Source organism: Vidua chalybeata, chromosome 15, assembly GCF_026979565.1.
Source record: "Vidua chalybeata isolate OUT-0048 chromosome 15, bVidCha1 merged haplotype, whole genome shotgun sequence".
Lineage (NCBI taxonomy): Eukaryota > Metazoa > Chordata > Aves > Passeriformes > Viduidae > Vidua > Vidua chalybeata.
The window spans coordinates 1,708,084-1,726,647 of record NC_071544.1 but is presented as its reverse complement, the minus strand read 5'-3'; positions in this window follow the sequence as shown (position 1 = coordinate 1,726,647).

The following is an 18,564-nucleotide window of genomic DNA, read 5'->3' as shown; positions in this document are numbered from 1 at the left end:
CTAACTGTGTCCTTCACCTCTCCAAAGGCCAAAGAGGACCATGGAGACCCTCCCAGGGGGTCAGAGCAGCACTGCGGGCACGGGCTGGACCTCAGGAGGTTCTGAGCTCCTCAGAGGAGCAGTGGGAATTCCCTCTGGAGCTTTCCAGGGCTTGGCTGCACAACACCGTGGCCTGATCTGCTCCAAGCACTCCATTTGACCAGGAACTCCTCAGCAGCACCTCCCCAACCCCTCAGTTCAGGTGGAAATTTCAGAGGATTTCCATCATTATTGTGGGCACTCCTGAGGCCCCCCCTGCTCACCCATCATCCCAGCTTTCAAAATCCAGCCAGTTTCCCCTCCTAATCCTCACCTAAGTGTCCTCCAGCCAGCCTTTCTGCCAGAAATTGGGATCGTAATGTGCTGTAATCACATAATTCCTGTCAGGAAAAGTAAACAGGGATGCCTGAGTGATTTCCAAACAACACACTAATGGCCAAAGTAAGGAAAAAATCCTCCTGCTTCACTTCTCCTCAAATTTTTCTTGAGCCACTCTTTTGCTGTTCATATTTATTGTAGGTTTTCGCCTCATTTTTAGGTTTATTTACCCCGAGCTAATGAATAACACGGTGAACATATGCTATAAACCACCATTAAGATGAAATTTGGAGAAAAGAAAATTACTTTAGTGGCAGAGCTGAGAGGATGTGTAACCACTAAATGCCCAGTGCTGATATTTGAAGGCTTCTTAGGAGAGGTCTCTTGGGATTTCTCGGTCAAATAAAATGAGGTATTTTGTAGGAATTCTCCTTTCAAAGTTAGACTTGTTTTTCTAACAGTCTGATGCAGATGCTGCAAAAAAAAAAAAAAAAAAAAAAAAAAAAAAAAAAAAAAAGAGTCAACTATGGACTTTTTCCATCTTGAAGGCTTTGAATCTCATTTTTCCTGATTATCACAGCTGTTCCAGGCAGCAGGGTGAGCAGTGCCAGCAGATGAGACCTTGTACACCAATTTTAGAGGGGGTTTGGGCCATCTTGCAGCAAACTCAAGCATGGAAATCTACAGACGTGGAAAACATTTGGGGAGAATTTCATCCAGCATGAGCACAAAAGTTGCTGAAAACTTGGGGTTTTCAGAGGAGCTGTGAGTGAGTCGTTGTCAGAAGGAAAGGCCCCAAGGAGGCTTTTCCAAAGCACATCTGTCCAATGTTATTCCATTTTTCATTAGGGACCTGGCTGCTGCCCCGTGGAGATGCTCATTAATTGGGCTGCTTTAGTGGGGAAGGAGCTGCAAACATCTTGGAGGATGGGATTAGAGCCCAACATAAGCCTGAAAAGGATTATTTGTTATTAAAATGACACCATCCAGTGGGATGAGGGGGAGACTCTGCTCCATGACTGCACTCACTCCCAAGGAAATGCTGGATAATGGGAGCACAGGCAGGAGCTGGAGCCCATTCCAGCAAACATCTGCTGACTTCCAACAGACCTTGGGAACCTGGTGGTCATAAAGGGAAAAAAACCCTTCAAGACACAGGCAGGGAAAGCTAATCAGGCTCCTAAACCTGCCAGCTCCACGTTCCAGCCCAGGCCCAGAATTTTGCAGGAATACAAAACAGCACGGGCACGAGGCGAGCCAGGAACAGCTGGAGCAGCAGAGCCACCAACATTAACTCCAGGATCAAAGGTGGAGCTGCCACAAACCCTTGGAAAGCAGCAGGAGGAGCTGCCAGGCACCTGCAGCCCCTGTGGCACGGCTGGGAACTCAATCATCCTGGCAGGAACAGCTTGGGGAGGGCATCTGGGCACGGCTCGGGCTTGTGGACACGGAATGTTTGGATCCAAGGCCTGGAAGGAGCCTCCAGACACAATTCCCGTGCCTCTCCTCAGAAGTGCAGCATGTCTGAGCACACACAGACCTTTCCTGAGCCAGCCAAAGGCATTTCTTGTTTGGGGAAGTGAGGTCTGAGCTGGCCCCTGAACGAGTTTTAGGAAAAGTTATTTCCAGCTTTTCCTGCTGGGGAGGAGCAGCCACATCTCTGAGGCTCTGAAAGGCCAGGCTGCATTTGCCTGGTGAATCCAGGGTGGATTTTGGTGTGATCTCAATTATTGATTCCTTCCCTCAGCCTGAAATTGCTGCTCATGATTCTGGAGCCTCCTCAGTCACGGACCAGCAGGCACCTCTTGAACAGAACTTCTCATTTTTACTGGGAGAGGGGGAAGTCCCAAAACCCAGGATGTGATTGGGGTTTTCTTGGGATTGCAGCTACAGAGGAGCTAAAGGGAGGAACATGCTCCTTGGAGCAGCCAATGATTACTCCAAGGTTTAAAGGAGATGCCAGATTTAACTCCTTAGGTTTAAAGGCGATTCCAGGCTGGTTTTGCTCCCTGTCACCCCCAACCAATGGCACTTTGCAGTGACTTCTGCCATGCCACTGGTGAAAAAGGAGGACAAAGCAGCTCAGTCCAGGGACAGCAGCTGACACCACCCCAAAGGGGACATGGGTTCAGCCTGGGGAGGTCCAGACTGCTCTCCAGGAAGGCAGGGACAGCACCATGAGGTTCTCAGGAGCCTCCACTGCAGCCCCTCCACCTGCTGAGGTGACAGGGCTTGAGGCTGTCCCTTGCCAGTCCTGATTGCACAATTCCAAACAATTCCAGTATTTGGGAGCTGGTTCCTTCCCTGCCCCAGGACATCCCTGCGTTCCCAGCCCCCCTGCACTGCCTGCCCTGGTGTCCCAGTGCTTCCATCCTTCCCTGGATGCTTTTTCCAGGGTTACTGTGGCTCCATCCATTGCAGCAGGGAGAGAACAGGGGCTATGAGCCCTTCTGTGCTCACAGAGCTGCCAGAGCCCTCAAACAGCCCCAGTTGCAGCCATCTCTGCAGTCTCTTTGTGTCCAGCCCTGATGGGTGTAGTAGCAGCTGTTTGTGTTTCAAAGTTGATTTCTGCCAGCGTTGTTTCCTTGTCTTTTCCTCCACAAATGCCATAAAAAGCTCTGGTTTCATTTTCTCCCTTTCATCCTGGCATTAGCTCTGCAAACAACTTCCTTGCTTCTTCCTCCAAACTCTTTGTCTGGCAACCTCGGCTGTCTGGGACCAGCATTTTGTTTTCTCTGGTCGCAGTTGCTGCTTTGTTTGTTCATTAAAGACACTCTGCTCTCTGCTGTGATCCCACAGCACTTTCTTCTTTGCCAGCAGAGTCCTAAACTTAATGACTGGGGAGTTTTTTTCTGGAGGCTAAGCAGAGACTCAGGAAAAGCATCCAGCTCAAGAGGTGCTCGTACCTGAAGAGGCAGCCAGGAGAGCAGGGCTGGCTGTTCAGGCAGCACTGAATGAGAAATAACTTTGGTTTTTTTTTTTACTCTCAGTGATGTTAAATTAGTTTATTTTCAGAGATGCTGTCCCAGCTGCACTTCTCACCCCACTCCTCTGCTTTGCTCAAAACATCTTGTGCTGCTCCTGAATCGTGGAATGGTTTGGGTTGGAGGGGACCTCAAAGTTTGTCTTGTTCCACCCCTGCCATGGCAGAGACACCTCCCACCATTCCAGGCTGCTCCAAGCCCTGTCCAGCCTGGCCTTGGGCACTGCCAGGGATCCAGGGGCAGCCACAGCTGCTCTGGGCACCCTCAGGGCATCCCCACCCTCCCAGGGAACGATTCCTTCCACATGTCCAACCTAAACTCTGCCATTTTGAGCCACCCCCTCTTGTCCTGTCCCTAAATTCCTGATCATCTCTGTGCTCAGTGCTTTCCAGCCTCCTGAGATCTGAGTTGGAGGGCCCCAGGGAGCTCAGTGCAGTTCTGCTGCCAGCAGTGCCACCCCTCAGGACAGCCCCTGCAGAGCCCAGGCCATGTCCTCTGTCCTCTGGTGCCACCCCCAGCTGCCCCTGCCCAAGCAGGAGCTGCCCTAGGGTGTAAACTGAAGTTTGGCTGCATCAGTGTGGGAAATGGATTTACAGAAAATCTTTAAAGTTGGACAGAAGGCTGACATGGTGTGCATCTGTAGACAAACCTTGAGATGAGAAATGCTGACTTAGAAATGCCATGGAATAAGACAGACATTGTTCAGAGAGAAATGGAACTAAAAACAAGTCCTAGAAAGAACTAGAAACTTAGTCCAACACATAAGGAGCTGTGTTAAAGCCTTTATACCTCGGGAAATAAGCTGAGCTTGGTGTGCAATGTTGCCTCGGTGCAGTTTCATCTCCCTGGCCTTGCATGAAACCATCAGATGAATAAATCCGGGCAGCTCTGGGAGATGCTCTGCTTATTCCTGCCTGGCCCTCTCCCTTTGAAACCCTTGGAGGCCAGGCAGGCTCTGAGCAGCTCATCAGCACGGCCTGAGCGAGGAAGCAGCACCTGCAAGGTGCAGCCCACAGGATTCTGCAGGGAGGGAGCAGAGGAGCTGCCGTGGCCCTGGCAGCCCCTTTTCCACAGCCAGCTCAGAGATCAGGCCCTGGGGCTGCCAGGACAGCACAGCCCAGCACAGAGGCTCCTGCCAGCTCACAGGGCTACCAGTTCATCCTTCTGATGTCCAGCAACATTCCTGTGAAAAGGTTTCACAGCCTTGAAAAGGCCAGAAAGTCTCTCCACCTCTCAACCTGTCCTGTGCTCTGTTCCCCTGGCTGCTTCTCCCAGTGTTTCCAGCCCTCTCCAGGCATCTGCACCCTCTGGCAAAGGCTGCTCCTGCTTTCCTGGCCTGGGGCCCACCCCCTGTGCTGCTCCCCATCCCCAGCACTCCCTGCTCACCCTCCACCAAGGGCTGCCCACATCAGTGGCACTTCCATTCCACGGGGTCAGGAGCGTCTCCTGAGCTCCTCCTGGTGAATCCCAACCCCCCCGGCCCCTCAGTGCCCTGATTTCACCACTGCTGACCCCACTCAGTGCCCTGGAATGCTCCTCCCATCCACAACCACCCCAAATCCATCCTCCAGTAGTGGCTGTGCCTGTTTGTTGGCTTCCCATTTCCAGCACCACCCAAGAGCTGAAGGAGACCCCAAACTGTGCCCTCGGGCTTGGTTCCCTCCTCTCCCTGCATCAAGAGATGCTCCCTGCCTATCCCTCACCTTGTTTTGCTCCAGCATCCCCCAGTCCAATGGGAAAAGTCCCTCTATTCCCAAACTCCACCTTTCTGGTGCCCTCTGAGCCCACCAGCTGCTCCTCCTTCCTCCCCAGCCTAAACCCTGCCAGCTTCCAGCACAGTGGGGCAGGATCCTTAGCAAGAAATTCCACTTTCTCTCCCAGCCCTGCAGACTTCCAGCTCCATCCTTTTCCTTCCTCACCCCCAGGCTACGAGGAGGCAGATGAGGAGACCCCACTAATCCATTTTCTTTCCCCAGCCGAGGAAGGTGGGAAATCCCAGAGGGAGAGGAATGGGAATCCCCTTGGCACCTGGATGCTTTGGGAAAAGGCACTTTTAGGTGGAGCAGCCACGAGGGGCAGCCACCCTGAGTCAGTCCCGTGGGACAGCCGTGTGGATATTCAGGGACAAACACAGTTTGAGGTGTGGGATCTCCAGGCCAGCACTGGAGGAGCTTCAGGGAGCTCAGATTTTCTGGGAACTGCAGGAGCAAAGCTGCTCTGGATCCCACCTGCTCCAGGCTCGGAGCAGGAGAATTATCCCAGCCAAAAACCACTGGCACAGCATCCCCCAAAACAACACCCTCCCAAAAAATGGCTTCTGATAGAACCCAAACTGCTGCTCCTTAATAGGGCCTGGTAATGGCGAGCCTCCCCTCTCCATGCCAGCTTTTATCCCATTCCAGCAGCTATCCAGGACGTTCAGTGCCATGGTGGCTGTCACCTGTCCCCTGGGGGTGCTTCCCAGCCAGCCCCAAGCCCCCCAGGAGCGGGGCAGCAGCAGCAGGGCTCCCCCCTCGCCGGCAGAACGAGCAGGAGCCGCTGGCTGCTCTCCTCCTTTCCGTGGATATGTGCTGCTGGAATTTTAAACAGATTATGTAAGTGGCTCTCATTTAATCCAGCTGAACTCTCCTCTCTTCATGGCAGCGAGATCAAAGCAGCTGCTGGGAGACGAGCAGGGTGCAGCAGGGCTCTCCCCGTGCATCTGGCCTGCAGTGGGTGACAAGGAGGGGACACTTGCCAGGCCACCACGCTTCACCAGCTGCTTTTTAAAACCCTCCACAGCAAAGCACAAGAGCTGCTGCCACTTTCTATGGATTCCTCGAGGCCTTCCCTTTGTTCCTCTGCATCCCAGAGATGCAGGACATGCCCACGGATGTGGAAGTTCCTCCAAGAGAGAGCAGCTCTCTCTCTCTGTGTCTCTCTCTGCAATTTATAGAGTTTACCTTTTTCATTCCTTCTCCTGAAGGCTGACATTTAAAAATGTGTAATTGTGTTTATCCCTGGCAAGCTGTGAATGGCTCCCCGGGCTGGCCGTGCTTCCTGCACTGCTGGATAAATTACACTGACAAGCCCTTATTACAAAGGGAAAAATAAGTTAATGGGAAGGCAAAGCAGAAAGAGATGCATAAAAATCCCCGAGTGGCCGAGTCAGCAGAATTGCCCCCACGTGAGAGTCATTGCCAGGGTTTAATTAAACAGAGATCGATCGTGGGGCTGAGGGGGAGCCGGGGGGGCGCACGTGCAGCCCAGGAATTGGCACTTTTGGGCTGGATTTATTTTTCTGATAGCCAGGAGTTATTGATATTTCACTGAAGGCTGCCCTGGCAGCGTGGCTCGGGGAGGGAGAGGGGCTCCCAGGCTTCCTCCCTTCCCTGCATCTCTCCCTGCATCCCAGGGATGGCTGGCAGGGAGCTGGATTGCCTGGCTGCCTCTCGGGAAGAGTCTGGAAACTGCAGAGCCTGGAAGTGCACCTGCCTCGAGGTGTGAGCAGCAAATCTGCACAGCAGCACAGGGAAATAGGAATCACCTTCCCAAAAGAGCCCAGGGTGCTCAGGGAAAAGGCACTTTTAGGTGGAGGAGCCACCCCAAGTCACTCCCAAGGGATGGTGACATGGATATTCCAGGAGAAATATTGACTGACACAATTTGAGGGGTGGCATCTCCAGGCCAGCACTGGAGGAGCTTCAGAGAGCTCCGATTTTCTGGGAATGCTGGGAACTGCAGGAGCAAAGCTGCTCTGGATCCTGCAACCCATCCCTGCAGATGGCCCCGAGGGGTTCCAGGGGGCACAGAGCTGGATCAGAGCTCCAAAGGGACCCTGCAATCCACAGGGTCCTGTGGGAGAAGGCTTGGAGGCAGGGAAAGCTGCCTGCCTCTGCCTGAACTCCCTAATTCAGATCCTAAGGAAGAGCTGCTGCCTGTGGGGCTGGGAATTGCCTGTTCATGGCAGATTTGGGTCTGTCCTGAAGACCAGCTCTGTCTCCCTGTGTTTTTCCATGGGATGAAATGCCAACCCCCAGTCAATACTGGAGGAGAATTGCTGGGAATCCAGAGTAGATCCTAAAAAAAGCACAAAATGGCCGGGCAGAGGTGGGAGTGCTCGGCTGCAAGTGCCAACAGGAGCTGGGAATGTTTCCTCTGGGGACACTGTGCCCCTTCCTGTGCCCCCACGGGAACCATGGGCACACAGGCAGCGCCAAAATGTTTTGGGAGGCATTAAGTGAAGATGTGCAGAGTGAGAGTGAGCTCCACATGCCCAGATCGATTGGAATTCAACCATCCTGGGAGCAGAGCAGGGAGGTTCCAGCTGCTGGAAATTACACACAGCTCCTTTCATTTCCACACATTTTTCCTGCCTAATTGGAGCGAGGTGAGGGCTCGGGAAGGAGCTGGACACAATTCCTCCATGACTCATTCCTGAGGGAGGGAAGGAGGGATGCAGGGATTGCTCCCTGGGGTACCAGTTGCACCAGTCTGCTCTTACTGGGCATAAAAGGAGGAACCCATTATCTCCAGGCACCCACAGATGTAATTTGGATCCACAGGATGAGAAAATTCCCATTTTCCCTGTTTCAGGTGTGGCTGTGCTGCTTTTCCACACCTCCCCCTCAGCAGCAGCATCCAGGCTGGGCTCCTGTAAATGTTAGCTGAGACTCGATGGAAAGGAAATAAAACCCCCAAACAAAACAAGAGGAGTAATTCCTATTTCTGTGCCGCTTTCAGATCAGTCCCACAGCCCCGACATCTCCCAGCTAATGACTGAAAATCCCTTTTCCTTGCAGCCTGGACACCAATCAATAGTGCACAAGCAATTTCCAGGGCTCGTTAAAGCCCAAACATTCCCGTTCTGGGGAGGTGGGTGGCACAGTGAGTCACAGAGAGCCCAGCAGGATGCTGCCTCTACCTGCTGCAAGCCAGGCTGGAAAGCAGGAATCATCCAGAAAAAGCTGTTTTCCCAGCCTAGGGATGAATCCTGAATCCCAGTAAGCACTGGAGAGGCTTCAGGAGAGCAGCAGGTCCCAGAGGTCCTGGCATTGCCACCTTCCTGCTGCAGGAAGGGCTCACAGGGTTTGGGAGCTCATCCTGATCCCAGGCTTCCTAAAATGTGCTTTTCCATGACCAGTGACTGCTCCTGGCAGGTCTGTTCTGCATCTGGGATGTGGCCAGAGGGGCTCCAGCATCACTGACCCACCCAGCTGCCATCCCTGCAGGAATTCTGGCCCCTTCCTCACCCCTGCACCCGCAGAGCTGGGACAGACCCAGCGGGATGGGGCACCAGGCTGGAGCAGGAGCCTGAATCTCCCATCAGGGATGGTGGCTGGGCTTTTCCAGCAAGGGACCCCCCCAGGAGCTCCTCAGCCTGCCCAAATGAATTTCTTTTAAAGTTGCTTTCCTTAATTACTCTGGGATACATCTGAAAATACGAGGGCCACGAGCCTTTGAAGTTCAGAGAGACTCGAGCAGGTGCTGTAATCCCCTTACCCTAATCCTGATGGCCAAGATGCGCTGGCTGCCCTTTCTCCTGGCCGAGGTTTAAATCCGGAGTCTTTGTCTGCTCTCCTGGGATGAGCTCTGGAACCCCGCTGACCTGCGTGGTGTTTATGGACACCTTGGCTTGGCTGGGGCTTATTTATATCTCCCTAAAATCTCGTGGGAGCATCCAGGAGGGCAGTGGGTGTTTTTCCATGCCAGGAGGTGGAGAAACACTCGATCCACCCCTGGAAGTGGCCAGAGAGGGTCGGGGGCTGCATCCTGGGGCATGCAGAGTTACCAGGACCCTGTGGCTCTGGGAGAGGCCAGGAGAACATTCCAAAGGCTGGGAGTCGCTGCCATCCTTCAGCCAGAGCGAGCAGGGAAAGAAGGAATTCCTCTTCCACAAGCAACGGGAGCGATGGAATCGCCCAAAGCAGAACAAAGGAAGAGCAGAGGGAAGCACTTGGGAAAGCTGCAGGGATGGGGATTTGTCAGCGGGGTCTGGGGGCTTCTCTGAGGGCAGGAAGAAAACCAGGAATGATCAGGAAGCTCAAGGTGGCCAAAGCAATGCTTTATTCAGAGGAAGCAGCAAGGCTGGGATGAGCTGCCCAGGGAGTGGTGGAGTCCCCGTCCCTGGAGGTGTTTGAGGAAAGCCGGGATGTGGCACTCGGTGCCATGGTTTAGTTGAGAAGGTGGTGGGGGGTCAGAGGTTGGGCTTGATGATCTCAAAGGTCTTTTCCAACCTGGATAATTCCATGATTCTGTGATTGGAAAACGGCTCGGGAGGTCTGGAGGCCTCGATCTGCTGCCACAGCCCAGCTCAGCTCAAGGGAAGTGCCGTTCCCAGGAACGTTTTCCATCTGAAACGAGCTCCACCACAAACACCTGGCTCTGCTGCAAGTTCCCTCCAATCTGGCAAGAGCTGCCAAAAGTCGAGGCTGGATCGGCGCTAAGTACTTCCATCAAATTCCATAATTGCAGGATGGTGAACGAGCCGGGAAATAAAGTCAATTGTGGAGCAACAAATGAAGTATTCACTGCAAGAGAGGTGCTCGAGCTTTCACTGCTCACGAAATGTCTTCTCTCTCTTTTTTTCCCTTTCTTTTCCCCAAATTAAATTTTCCTTGAAATCAATGTATTCCCATGGAAATTCTTTATTACAACAAAGTGCCATTGAAATGCCATTTTCTGCTGGCAATGCTCTGTTGGTTTATTACTGACACGCTTCAATTGCTGCACTCACAGCAGCCCCGTGCCAGCAAACAGCACCCAGGGCACTCTCCCCTCATCCTCCACCGGCATTTGTGTCCCCACAGCTCCAGGGGCTGGAATCCAGCCTGAAGGGATTCCTCTGGAATGTCTTGATGCATCCTGGGTGCAGAATTCCTGAAGCCTCTTGTGCTGCTTCATCCAGGACTGTTCCCATGAGGAGTCACGTCCTGTCCCAGGCTCTTCCCACCTTGGACCCCGGGAGAGACACCAGGGCTCAATCCATCCCCTGAGTGCAGGAGAGGCTCCAGACCTGCTGAATTCCTTCTCCAGGCACAGGAATCCTTCATTTGACTCCCATCTCCTGCTCCTCTGGCCATGGATTTGCATCTTCTGCCTCTGCATGGCAGCCATGAGATTTCCCAGGCACGGGAGATCCCACAAGTGTGTCACCAGACTGGTTTATAGCCAGACTGGCTGGGTTTGTCCCAAAATTCCTGTGGGAATCACACGCTGGGCTCACAGCTTCCAGCTCCAGGCAGCTGCTCCCTGTGGTTTTTAACCCTGCAAACCTGGATAAACATCCCAGCTCCTTTGAGGGGGATCACACCACTCCCAACTCCAGCAGGAAGTCACCACTGGAAGCCCTGGAATGATTGTGCAGGGGAAAACATCTCCAGTGAGGTCACTGTCTGTCCATGGCTGGGAGGAACTGGGGCAGCAGGTGGGACAGAGGGTCCCATTCCTCAGGGAAAAGGGAATGGATTTAAGCCAGAAAATGGGAGATTTAAATGGGATATTGGGAAGGAATTCCTCTCTGTGAGGGTGGGCAGGCCCTGGCACAGGGTGCCCAGAGCAGCTGTGGCTGCCCCTGGATCCCTGGCAGTGCCCAAGGCCAGGCTGGACAGGGCTGGGACAGTGGGAGGTGTCCCTGCCATGGCAGGGGTGGCACTGGAGGGGCTGTGAGGTCCCTTCCAACCCAAACCATTCCATGATTCCATAAAATACCTGATGGACAAATCATCCCTCACAGGGACATCCACAGGCTGGAGAAATGGGCTGGTGGGAGCTTTGTGTTCCCAGTGTCCCCGTGACAGGCCAAGAGGCAGCAGCACACACAGAAATACGGGAATTTTCTCTCGTGTGAGAAGATTTTATTGGGAAGTGCATTCTTGGAGTTCACAGGTGGCCACGAGGGGTTGTGATGTTCCCATCCTCGGAGATTCCCAAACTCCACCTGGATGTGGGAAACCTGCTCTGGATGACTCTGCCTGTGCAGGGTTGGGCCAGGTGATCTCCAGGGGTGTCCTCCAAGCTCAGCTGCTCTGGGATTTGGGGATACTGAGCCCCTGTTTGTGGCTGCCCTCCCCAGGCCCCTGACTGGAGAAAAGCTTTTCCCAACTTCCCTGTGCTTGGGAATTTATCTGGTACCATCTCCTTGTACAGAACTGGGGGGAGTTTGGAGTGATGGATCTGTTGTCCTGGATCAGCTGGGGCTGACCTTGCCCTCCCATCTGAGCACGTGTTCCCTCTCCAGGTGTTTTCCTTGCTTTGCTGTGGAAGCATCCAAGGAAATGGAATAAAACCTCTTCTTATCCCTCAGATCCTTAAAGCAGAGCTCCCAATTCCATCCCAAATTAGGCTGATGTCCATTTTGGCAGCAAGTTTAATCTCCTGAAATGCTCCTGAGAGGCTGCAGGACCCACTCTGCCATTCCCCTCAGCCAGGGCTCCCCAGGAGTCAGGGCTGAGTTGTTCATTCCCTGCAGGATTTATTCTGGAAGCACAAACCCTTTTTTCCTGGGAAGTGCTGCCAATGCTGAGCTGTCCCAGCCTTGGGATTCAGCTGCCATCCCTAAATCCTGCAGGAACCTGCCCAGGCTCCTCTGACCACACCACAGCCACCAAGGCCCAGATCCAGCCCTGGGGGATTCATTCCCACACAGGGATTCATTTCACCCCCTCGAAGTGGTCCAGGCTCATTTTCCCTCCCCTTTTCCCATATTTTCCCCTGATTCTCTGCTGCAGCAGCTCTTTTCCTTGGAAGATGAAGAGTCTTGGAGTTTGTCCTCCCAACAAACTGACCAACCCAAAGCCAATTAAAAGCAGCTCTTTGCCATGCAGATACACTTGGCTTCAGTTTTATTTTCAGGCTTGGCAGTTCATTAATAACAGAGAAAAATATGCCACAGCCAAGGAATCAGCAGCACTCAGCAAGGATCCTGGGACAGGGCAGGCAAAGGGAATAAAACCAGGCACTTTGGGCCACAGAAATGCAGCTTTCCCTGGCAGGCAGCTCAGCAAACTCTTTATTGGGGTCATTTCTCTCCTGATGGAATATTTGCAGTGGTTTTTTGGATCCAGCATGGATGGTGATGAAGCAGCTCCGTTAATCACTCGTGCCCAGCCATTCCTGTGTGTTCTTATCCCACTCTTTGCCTCAGGAGCTGGGAATCCAGCTTCCCAGGACTTACAGCTCCCTTTGTGCATCCGTGGGCAGAAAAACGGGCTCAGGTTGTTACCTAAGGGCCAGGAACAAAAAGGAGTCCAAGGAAAATATTCCAGTGGGGGATGACTGGTTTTTATTTAACACATTACTTTTTCAAATATAGGCTCCAGCTTACTTAAGGCAAAGTTCAAGTTAATATTGATATTTGAAGGAAGCAGCACTTTCATATTAATCAGCCACCTATTAAATGTCTGTTAGGAGACAAAGCTCGTGGACTCTGGCTCCAGACACGTTTTCAAATGGTTCAGGCTCACTTTGATCCCTCTTAATGACAGAGAGCAATTAGAAAATGGGTTCAGAAACTCTTTTCATGCATAGCTTGCATGGGTGAGAAGTTTTTTTTTTTTTTTGTAATGTTGTCAGATAATATCTCCATGACATTTCTTGGAAGCCAAAAATGCCCCTCCTTGGCTCATCCTGCTCAGCAATGTCAGGTTTGCAGCAGCCTGGAGGTGAAACAGTGACAAAAGTGTGAGGGGCTGCAGGGGAGCAGATCCTGAGGGTCCTCCCTCGGCCTGGGATGCAGGAATTGTCCAGCAGGAGCAGGAAGGAGCTGGGGATGCTGTTCCCCACAGGACCTCGGGCATGGATTGCCACGGCAACCACATCCCAGGGCAGCAGGGATGGTGGGAAACCCATCTGACCCCAAAGCCAGCATGGAGTGGGACCTGACAGCACGGGCAGGGCAGGAAGGCTGTGACAGATGAGTGATGCCGTGGCTGACTCTCACAATTCAAAGGCAAATATCCTCTATATCTGTTAGGAGAAGTTTTACAGATTTATAGTTGTGTTTTATCCCCCTTGTGCTGTTATCAGGGGTGCCTGGGTTTGGGACATTTGGGAGGGTCGGCTCCTTACTGTGGCAGCACCTGACCTCCAGTCAAGGTGTCAGGAAGTGATCTCCAGCACTGGGCAGAGCAGGAGGAGTCGATGGACAGAACTTTGGGGGAGATAAAGGGTTAAAAGGTGAAACCTCCACTGTGTGGGTGAGCACATGGTGGGAAAGTCCTCTGCTCCCAACACTGTAATATTTTCTCTCTTCAGTCTTCTGTTGTGTTTCTGATAAGGTTTAATAAACCTTTTAAATTCTTGGAAGGGAGCATGTTTTTTCTCACAAGGGGATCCCACATTCCTGCCCTGCTCCAGGCTGGACATCAGTGCAGGTTTTTTGTGGGGGGTCAGGTCTGTGGTGCTGGCTGGGGATCAGAGATGGGAAAGAGTGATGGGAAAAAAGGGCTGGAGGAGCCAAAAGGGTGCAGAGCAGAGTGGGCAGCTCAGCTGAGGAGAAAGGTCCAGCAGAGGCTGTGGCTTCTTTGGGCAAACCCCAAATGTGCTGGAGCTGGACCCTCCTGCAGGTGCCTCAAGCTCCAGGTGGTCCCCAAAGGCACCTCTGTGGATCAAGGAGAGTCCAGGGTGAAAAATCTATGGGAGAACCCAGGCACCTGGAAAACTTCAGCCCATTCAGCCCTGTCCGCGTCTCTCTCCCCCCCAGCAGGAGACAGGAACTGCCCCTCTAAGATCACCTCATTTCCAGCAGTCACATCCTAAAAACAACACTAAACAGGCTGGAACCATCCCAGGAAGCCACAGCATCCAATTCCCCCTTTCCCCTCTCCCACACCTCCAGCTCCACATCTCCTGCCTGGCAAGAGGGCAGCAGGGCCGGTGGCAGCTCTTGGGGAGCAGCTGGAAAATGGGAAAACAGGAGGCAATTCTGTGGGGCTGATCACACGGAGCCCCTCTGTGTCTGTGCTGTTGAGCCCTTCCCAATTTTCCCTCTTTGAAAAGGGGAATGTTTCATTCTGCTCCATCTTGGCATCTTTTTAGTCTCAGGTTTCCTGGACTTGCTGACTGGCTCATTAGGGAGCAGCTAACGAGCTTTCTCTGCCCACAGTGGATGGGTGCAAAATCCCTGACAAATCTCTTGTTTTTCCCAGGATTCCTCAAGGTCTGGGTTTAAATTGGTGTGAACAGAACAGAACAGATAAAGGATTTCAATACTAATGAAGTCTCTTTGTTAAGGAGGTGTCAGGGACACCTCACCACCCCTCCAAGGGGGATTCCAGAGGTGAAAATGGCCCAGATCCTGCTGAGAAACCCCACAAATCATGTGGAGAATGGACCTAAAAATCCATTAGGTGTGGCTACATCTGCTAAAAGTATAGGGGTTAAAATCCTGGGAGCCCAGATTCCATCCACACCAAGGCACCTGCATGAGAAATTTGGTTTGCAAAAATAGGGAGCGAGGCAGGGGCTCCCAATGTTCCTGTGCAGCCTCACAGCACAAAAGATGCTCCTTTCAGCCGGCCAAATTAGCAGAGGGAAGGGAAAATTATGGTTATTAAACCCCTCTTTTACCTGAAATGCAACCTTTTATTTAGATAACAAAGACATTTTTGGATATTATGGGCACTTTCAAGTGTAGCAGTTGGAACAGTGACATCAAGAGCACAATCCCAGCGTGAAAAATCAAAATATAGAAGTGACTCTGAGGTCCTCCATGCCCCTCCTAGTCAAATTAATTTAAAACCAGCTCTAATCAATCTGGACCTGACTCAGCTGCTTCTCCCAAGACTCTGTGATGGCACAGCTGGGCTGAGAGCTCCACGCTCAAATTCCATAGGCAGGAGAAGGAGATGGGCTGGAAAAATCCAACGTGGCATTTGTCAGAGAGCCCTCTGGCCTCACCTGCTGCAACAGCAAACGAGGCCCCTGCCAGGTGCAGATTTGCAAGCCCCAGTTTTTGTGTTCCCATCTAAAAAAAGGGGGGCTCTGGGAATGCTTTTGAAACAATTTTGGTTCACAGCTGCTCTGCTCTGCTTCTCTTTGGGTGGCAAGGACACAGGATTGCAGAATTCACAGACTCTTCCAGTGCCTTTGGAAAACCAGGGCTCCTGGGTATGAACAGGCAGGTGAGTGCTAAGGAAGGCAGGAGCCTCCCCTGAAATGGAAAATGCAAACCCCCTCAGTCAGAATTATTATAATTTTGAAATTAAGGGTCTCTCAGGCAAAGATATGGGAATAGGAATAACAGTTCTTTACATGGAAAACTAAAAACACAAATGCAATAGTACAAACAAAACCAAACCCTGCCAGAGTCAGAGCAGGCCCTGGCAGGCTGTGGGTCAGGGTGGTGGCAGCAGTGCCATTCCATGGGGGCTCAGCCCTCCTGCAGTGCCAGCTGTGCTTCTGCTGGAGCAGGATCCTGGACAAGGCTGGAGTTTTCCTCTGGAGCTCCAGGGCTGGTGTGGATGGGCCTGGGCTCCCTCTGGGAATGCAGTGGGGCAGAAAGCTGCTCCTCTGGGAATGCAGTGGGGCAGAAAGCTGCTCCTCTGGGAATGCAGTGGAGCAGAAAGCTGCTCCTCTGGGAATGCAGTGGGGCAGAAAGCTGCTCCTCTGGGAATGCAGTGGGCAAAGGCTGCTGTGCTGTTCCAAGGTCAGATTGTATCCAGGTAGGAATGCTTGGCTCCTCCCCTGGGCAGAGCCTCTCCCCATGGGATGCTGGAATTTTCTCAGCCATGCAGGGACACTCAGTGGCCATGAACAGAAGAGATCTCCTGGAGGGAGGATTGGGTGTGGGAGAGATAAAGAAAACTGCCCCGTGAGCAGAGGAAAACTGCCCCAGCTCTATGATGATAACAGAATTACACTCCCCATTTCCAGCCTAAGGCACAGGGAGACTGGAGGGGCTCCCGTGCTGAGGAAAATGCTGCAACCTTTTCAAAGTCTGCAAAATGAAGGGAAGAAACATCCAGCAATCCAGACAGGTCCTTTTGTCCGTGGGGTTTCCACCCCGAGGGCTGGCCAGGCTGTGTCCCAAATCCCATGTCCCAGGCTGTTTGTGGTGTTTGCAGCCCTTCAGGTCCAATGGGACAGTGCAGGGAGCCCTCTCCACCTGCAAACCCAAACATTCCCTGCCACGTTCCTGCTTTGATCCCCTCTGCTCCTTCCTGAGGTGGGAATTGTGGAATGGGGCTCTGATGGATGCCACCGAGCTGGGGACACACCCTCACCAAGGGGTGAATTTGTATCTTGGCCTGAAGTTCTCTGTTTTTAAGAGAGGAGGAACCCAACCAGGAGGAATTCTCATGTCAGCCTCCAAAATGAGCCTCCCAGATGCCCAAAGAAAAGGGATTTTTATGGATCCTGCTGCTCCTCATGCCAAGTGAGGATGTCCAAGTGAGAGGAAACAGCCTCCAGCTGTGCCAGGACAGGCTCAGGGTGGACAGCAGCAGGAATTTCCCCATGGGAAGGGTGCTCAGGCCTTGGCAGGGGCTGCCCAGGGAGGTTTGGAGTGCTCATCCCTGGAGGTGTCCCAGGAACACCTGGAGGTGGCACTGAGTGCACTGGGCTGGGGACAAGGAGGGGATGAGGCACAGCTTGGACTCGATGATCCTGGAGGCTTTTTCCCACCTCAGTGATTCCATGATTTTTGTGTGCACAATGTTATCAGTGGCATGAATCCATCTTTCCAGGATGCTGCATCCTCGGGAAGGTCTGGCAGGGGCTGCACATCCATGGAATTAAAAACTGCAGCAGAACCCCAGTCACCTGCAGAGATGACAGGCACCAGGGCTGTCCCCAGGACTGAAGGTGCTCCTCTCCACAAGAGAGGAGTCTGGAGAGTGATTTCTCCAGGCTGGCATTCCACATCGCCAGTGCAGGGAGGGACGAGGCTCTGGGAGCTCGGCCTGGCCCCTGGCTGGTTCTGGGATCAGGTGACAGGCAGGTGCAGAGCACAGCCAGGCATGGAGGGCTCCTGAGCTCTGCAGCCATCCCACAAGGAATTAGGAACACTAAAATACCCCTGAGGGTTTTTTCCCTCCCATCTGAGCCTGGGCAGGACCAAGCCCAGCATCACAAACCCCAAACTCGGAGCTGCACTTTGGGGAAGTGTCCTGCAGGAAGGAAAGGATTAGAGACAGGTTCTTGTCAGCAGCACGGGGTTATCTCAGCACTGATCCTGCGGGAATGGGGGACAGAACCCCCTGGGAATGCGTTTGACACCAAAAACACCCTGTGCTGCTGTCACTCACCAGCAGCAGGGAGGGGAAGGTCTCCCAGGTGACACCACTGCCCTCACATCCTCATGCCCAGAGCTCTGCCTTTCACCAAAAGCTTTTGGGGAGTTGGAAGTGCCACTCTTCCCCCACTGCCACTCCCTGGAGCTGTAGGAATGGGAATGACACCCCAAGGCTGTGCTGTGCCCCTCCCAGGTGGCCCCGCTGGATCCAGGCCCTCCTTGCAGGAGGGAGGAGCTATCCAGGAGGGAGGGAAGTGTCCCACGTGAAGGTGAGCGAGCGTTTAAGCCCCGTTTAAAGCTGTGTAAGACCTTAAACCCTCGGTGTCACCCAAGGGCTTAAAGGCCTTAAGGCTGCAGTGAGTCCTGAGGCAGAGTTAAAGTAGCTTAAGCCTCCTTCAGCCTCCCTGCTCCTCGAAGGGCAGTCCTGCAGCGTCCCAAGGGCTCCTGCTTTAAAGGTCTCCCCAACCTGGGCTTTCAGAGAGTGGCACTTTCTTCCAGGCTGCTCCAAAGTCTCCTGTTCTGTCCTGGCTGGGCTCAGTGCAGGACATCTCTCCTTCCTTCCCCAGGTTTAAGACAAAAAGGTTTCTGGAGCTGGTTTTCCCCTTTTCCTTGGCTGGGAGGTTGAAGGAGCAAGTCCTGGGATGCTGCAGGATAAAGGCAGAGTGTTCTCCAGCTGGCACAGCCCCAGAAATCCGGGCTGGACAAGGGCAGAAAGGGCAGGAGAGGCTGGCAGAGGGACTGTGCCCTCTGCAAACCTCCATGCCCTGATCCCCGGGGCTTCTCAGAGCCTACAAAGCCCTGTCCTGTGGCAGACCCTGTGAAGATACTGACTGCACATCCCTGCTTTAAGCCCCTACAGCAACTTAAACTGGCTCTAATGTTAAGCCTTTGAAGTATTTTAAACTGCTTAGGCTGCTCAAAAGACCAGCTTAATCTTAAACTGCAGAGCAGCTGCTTAAACAGTTTAAGCTGCTCTCAAAGCTGGCAGGAACACGGGGCTTGAACTGTGCT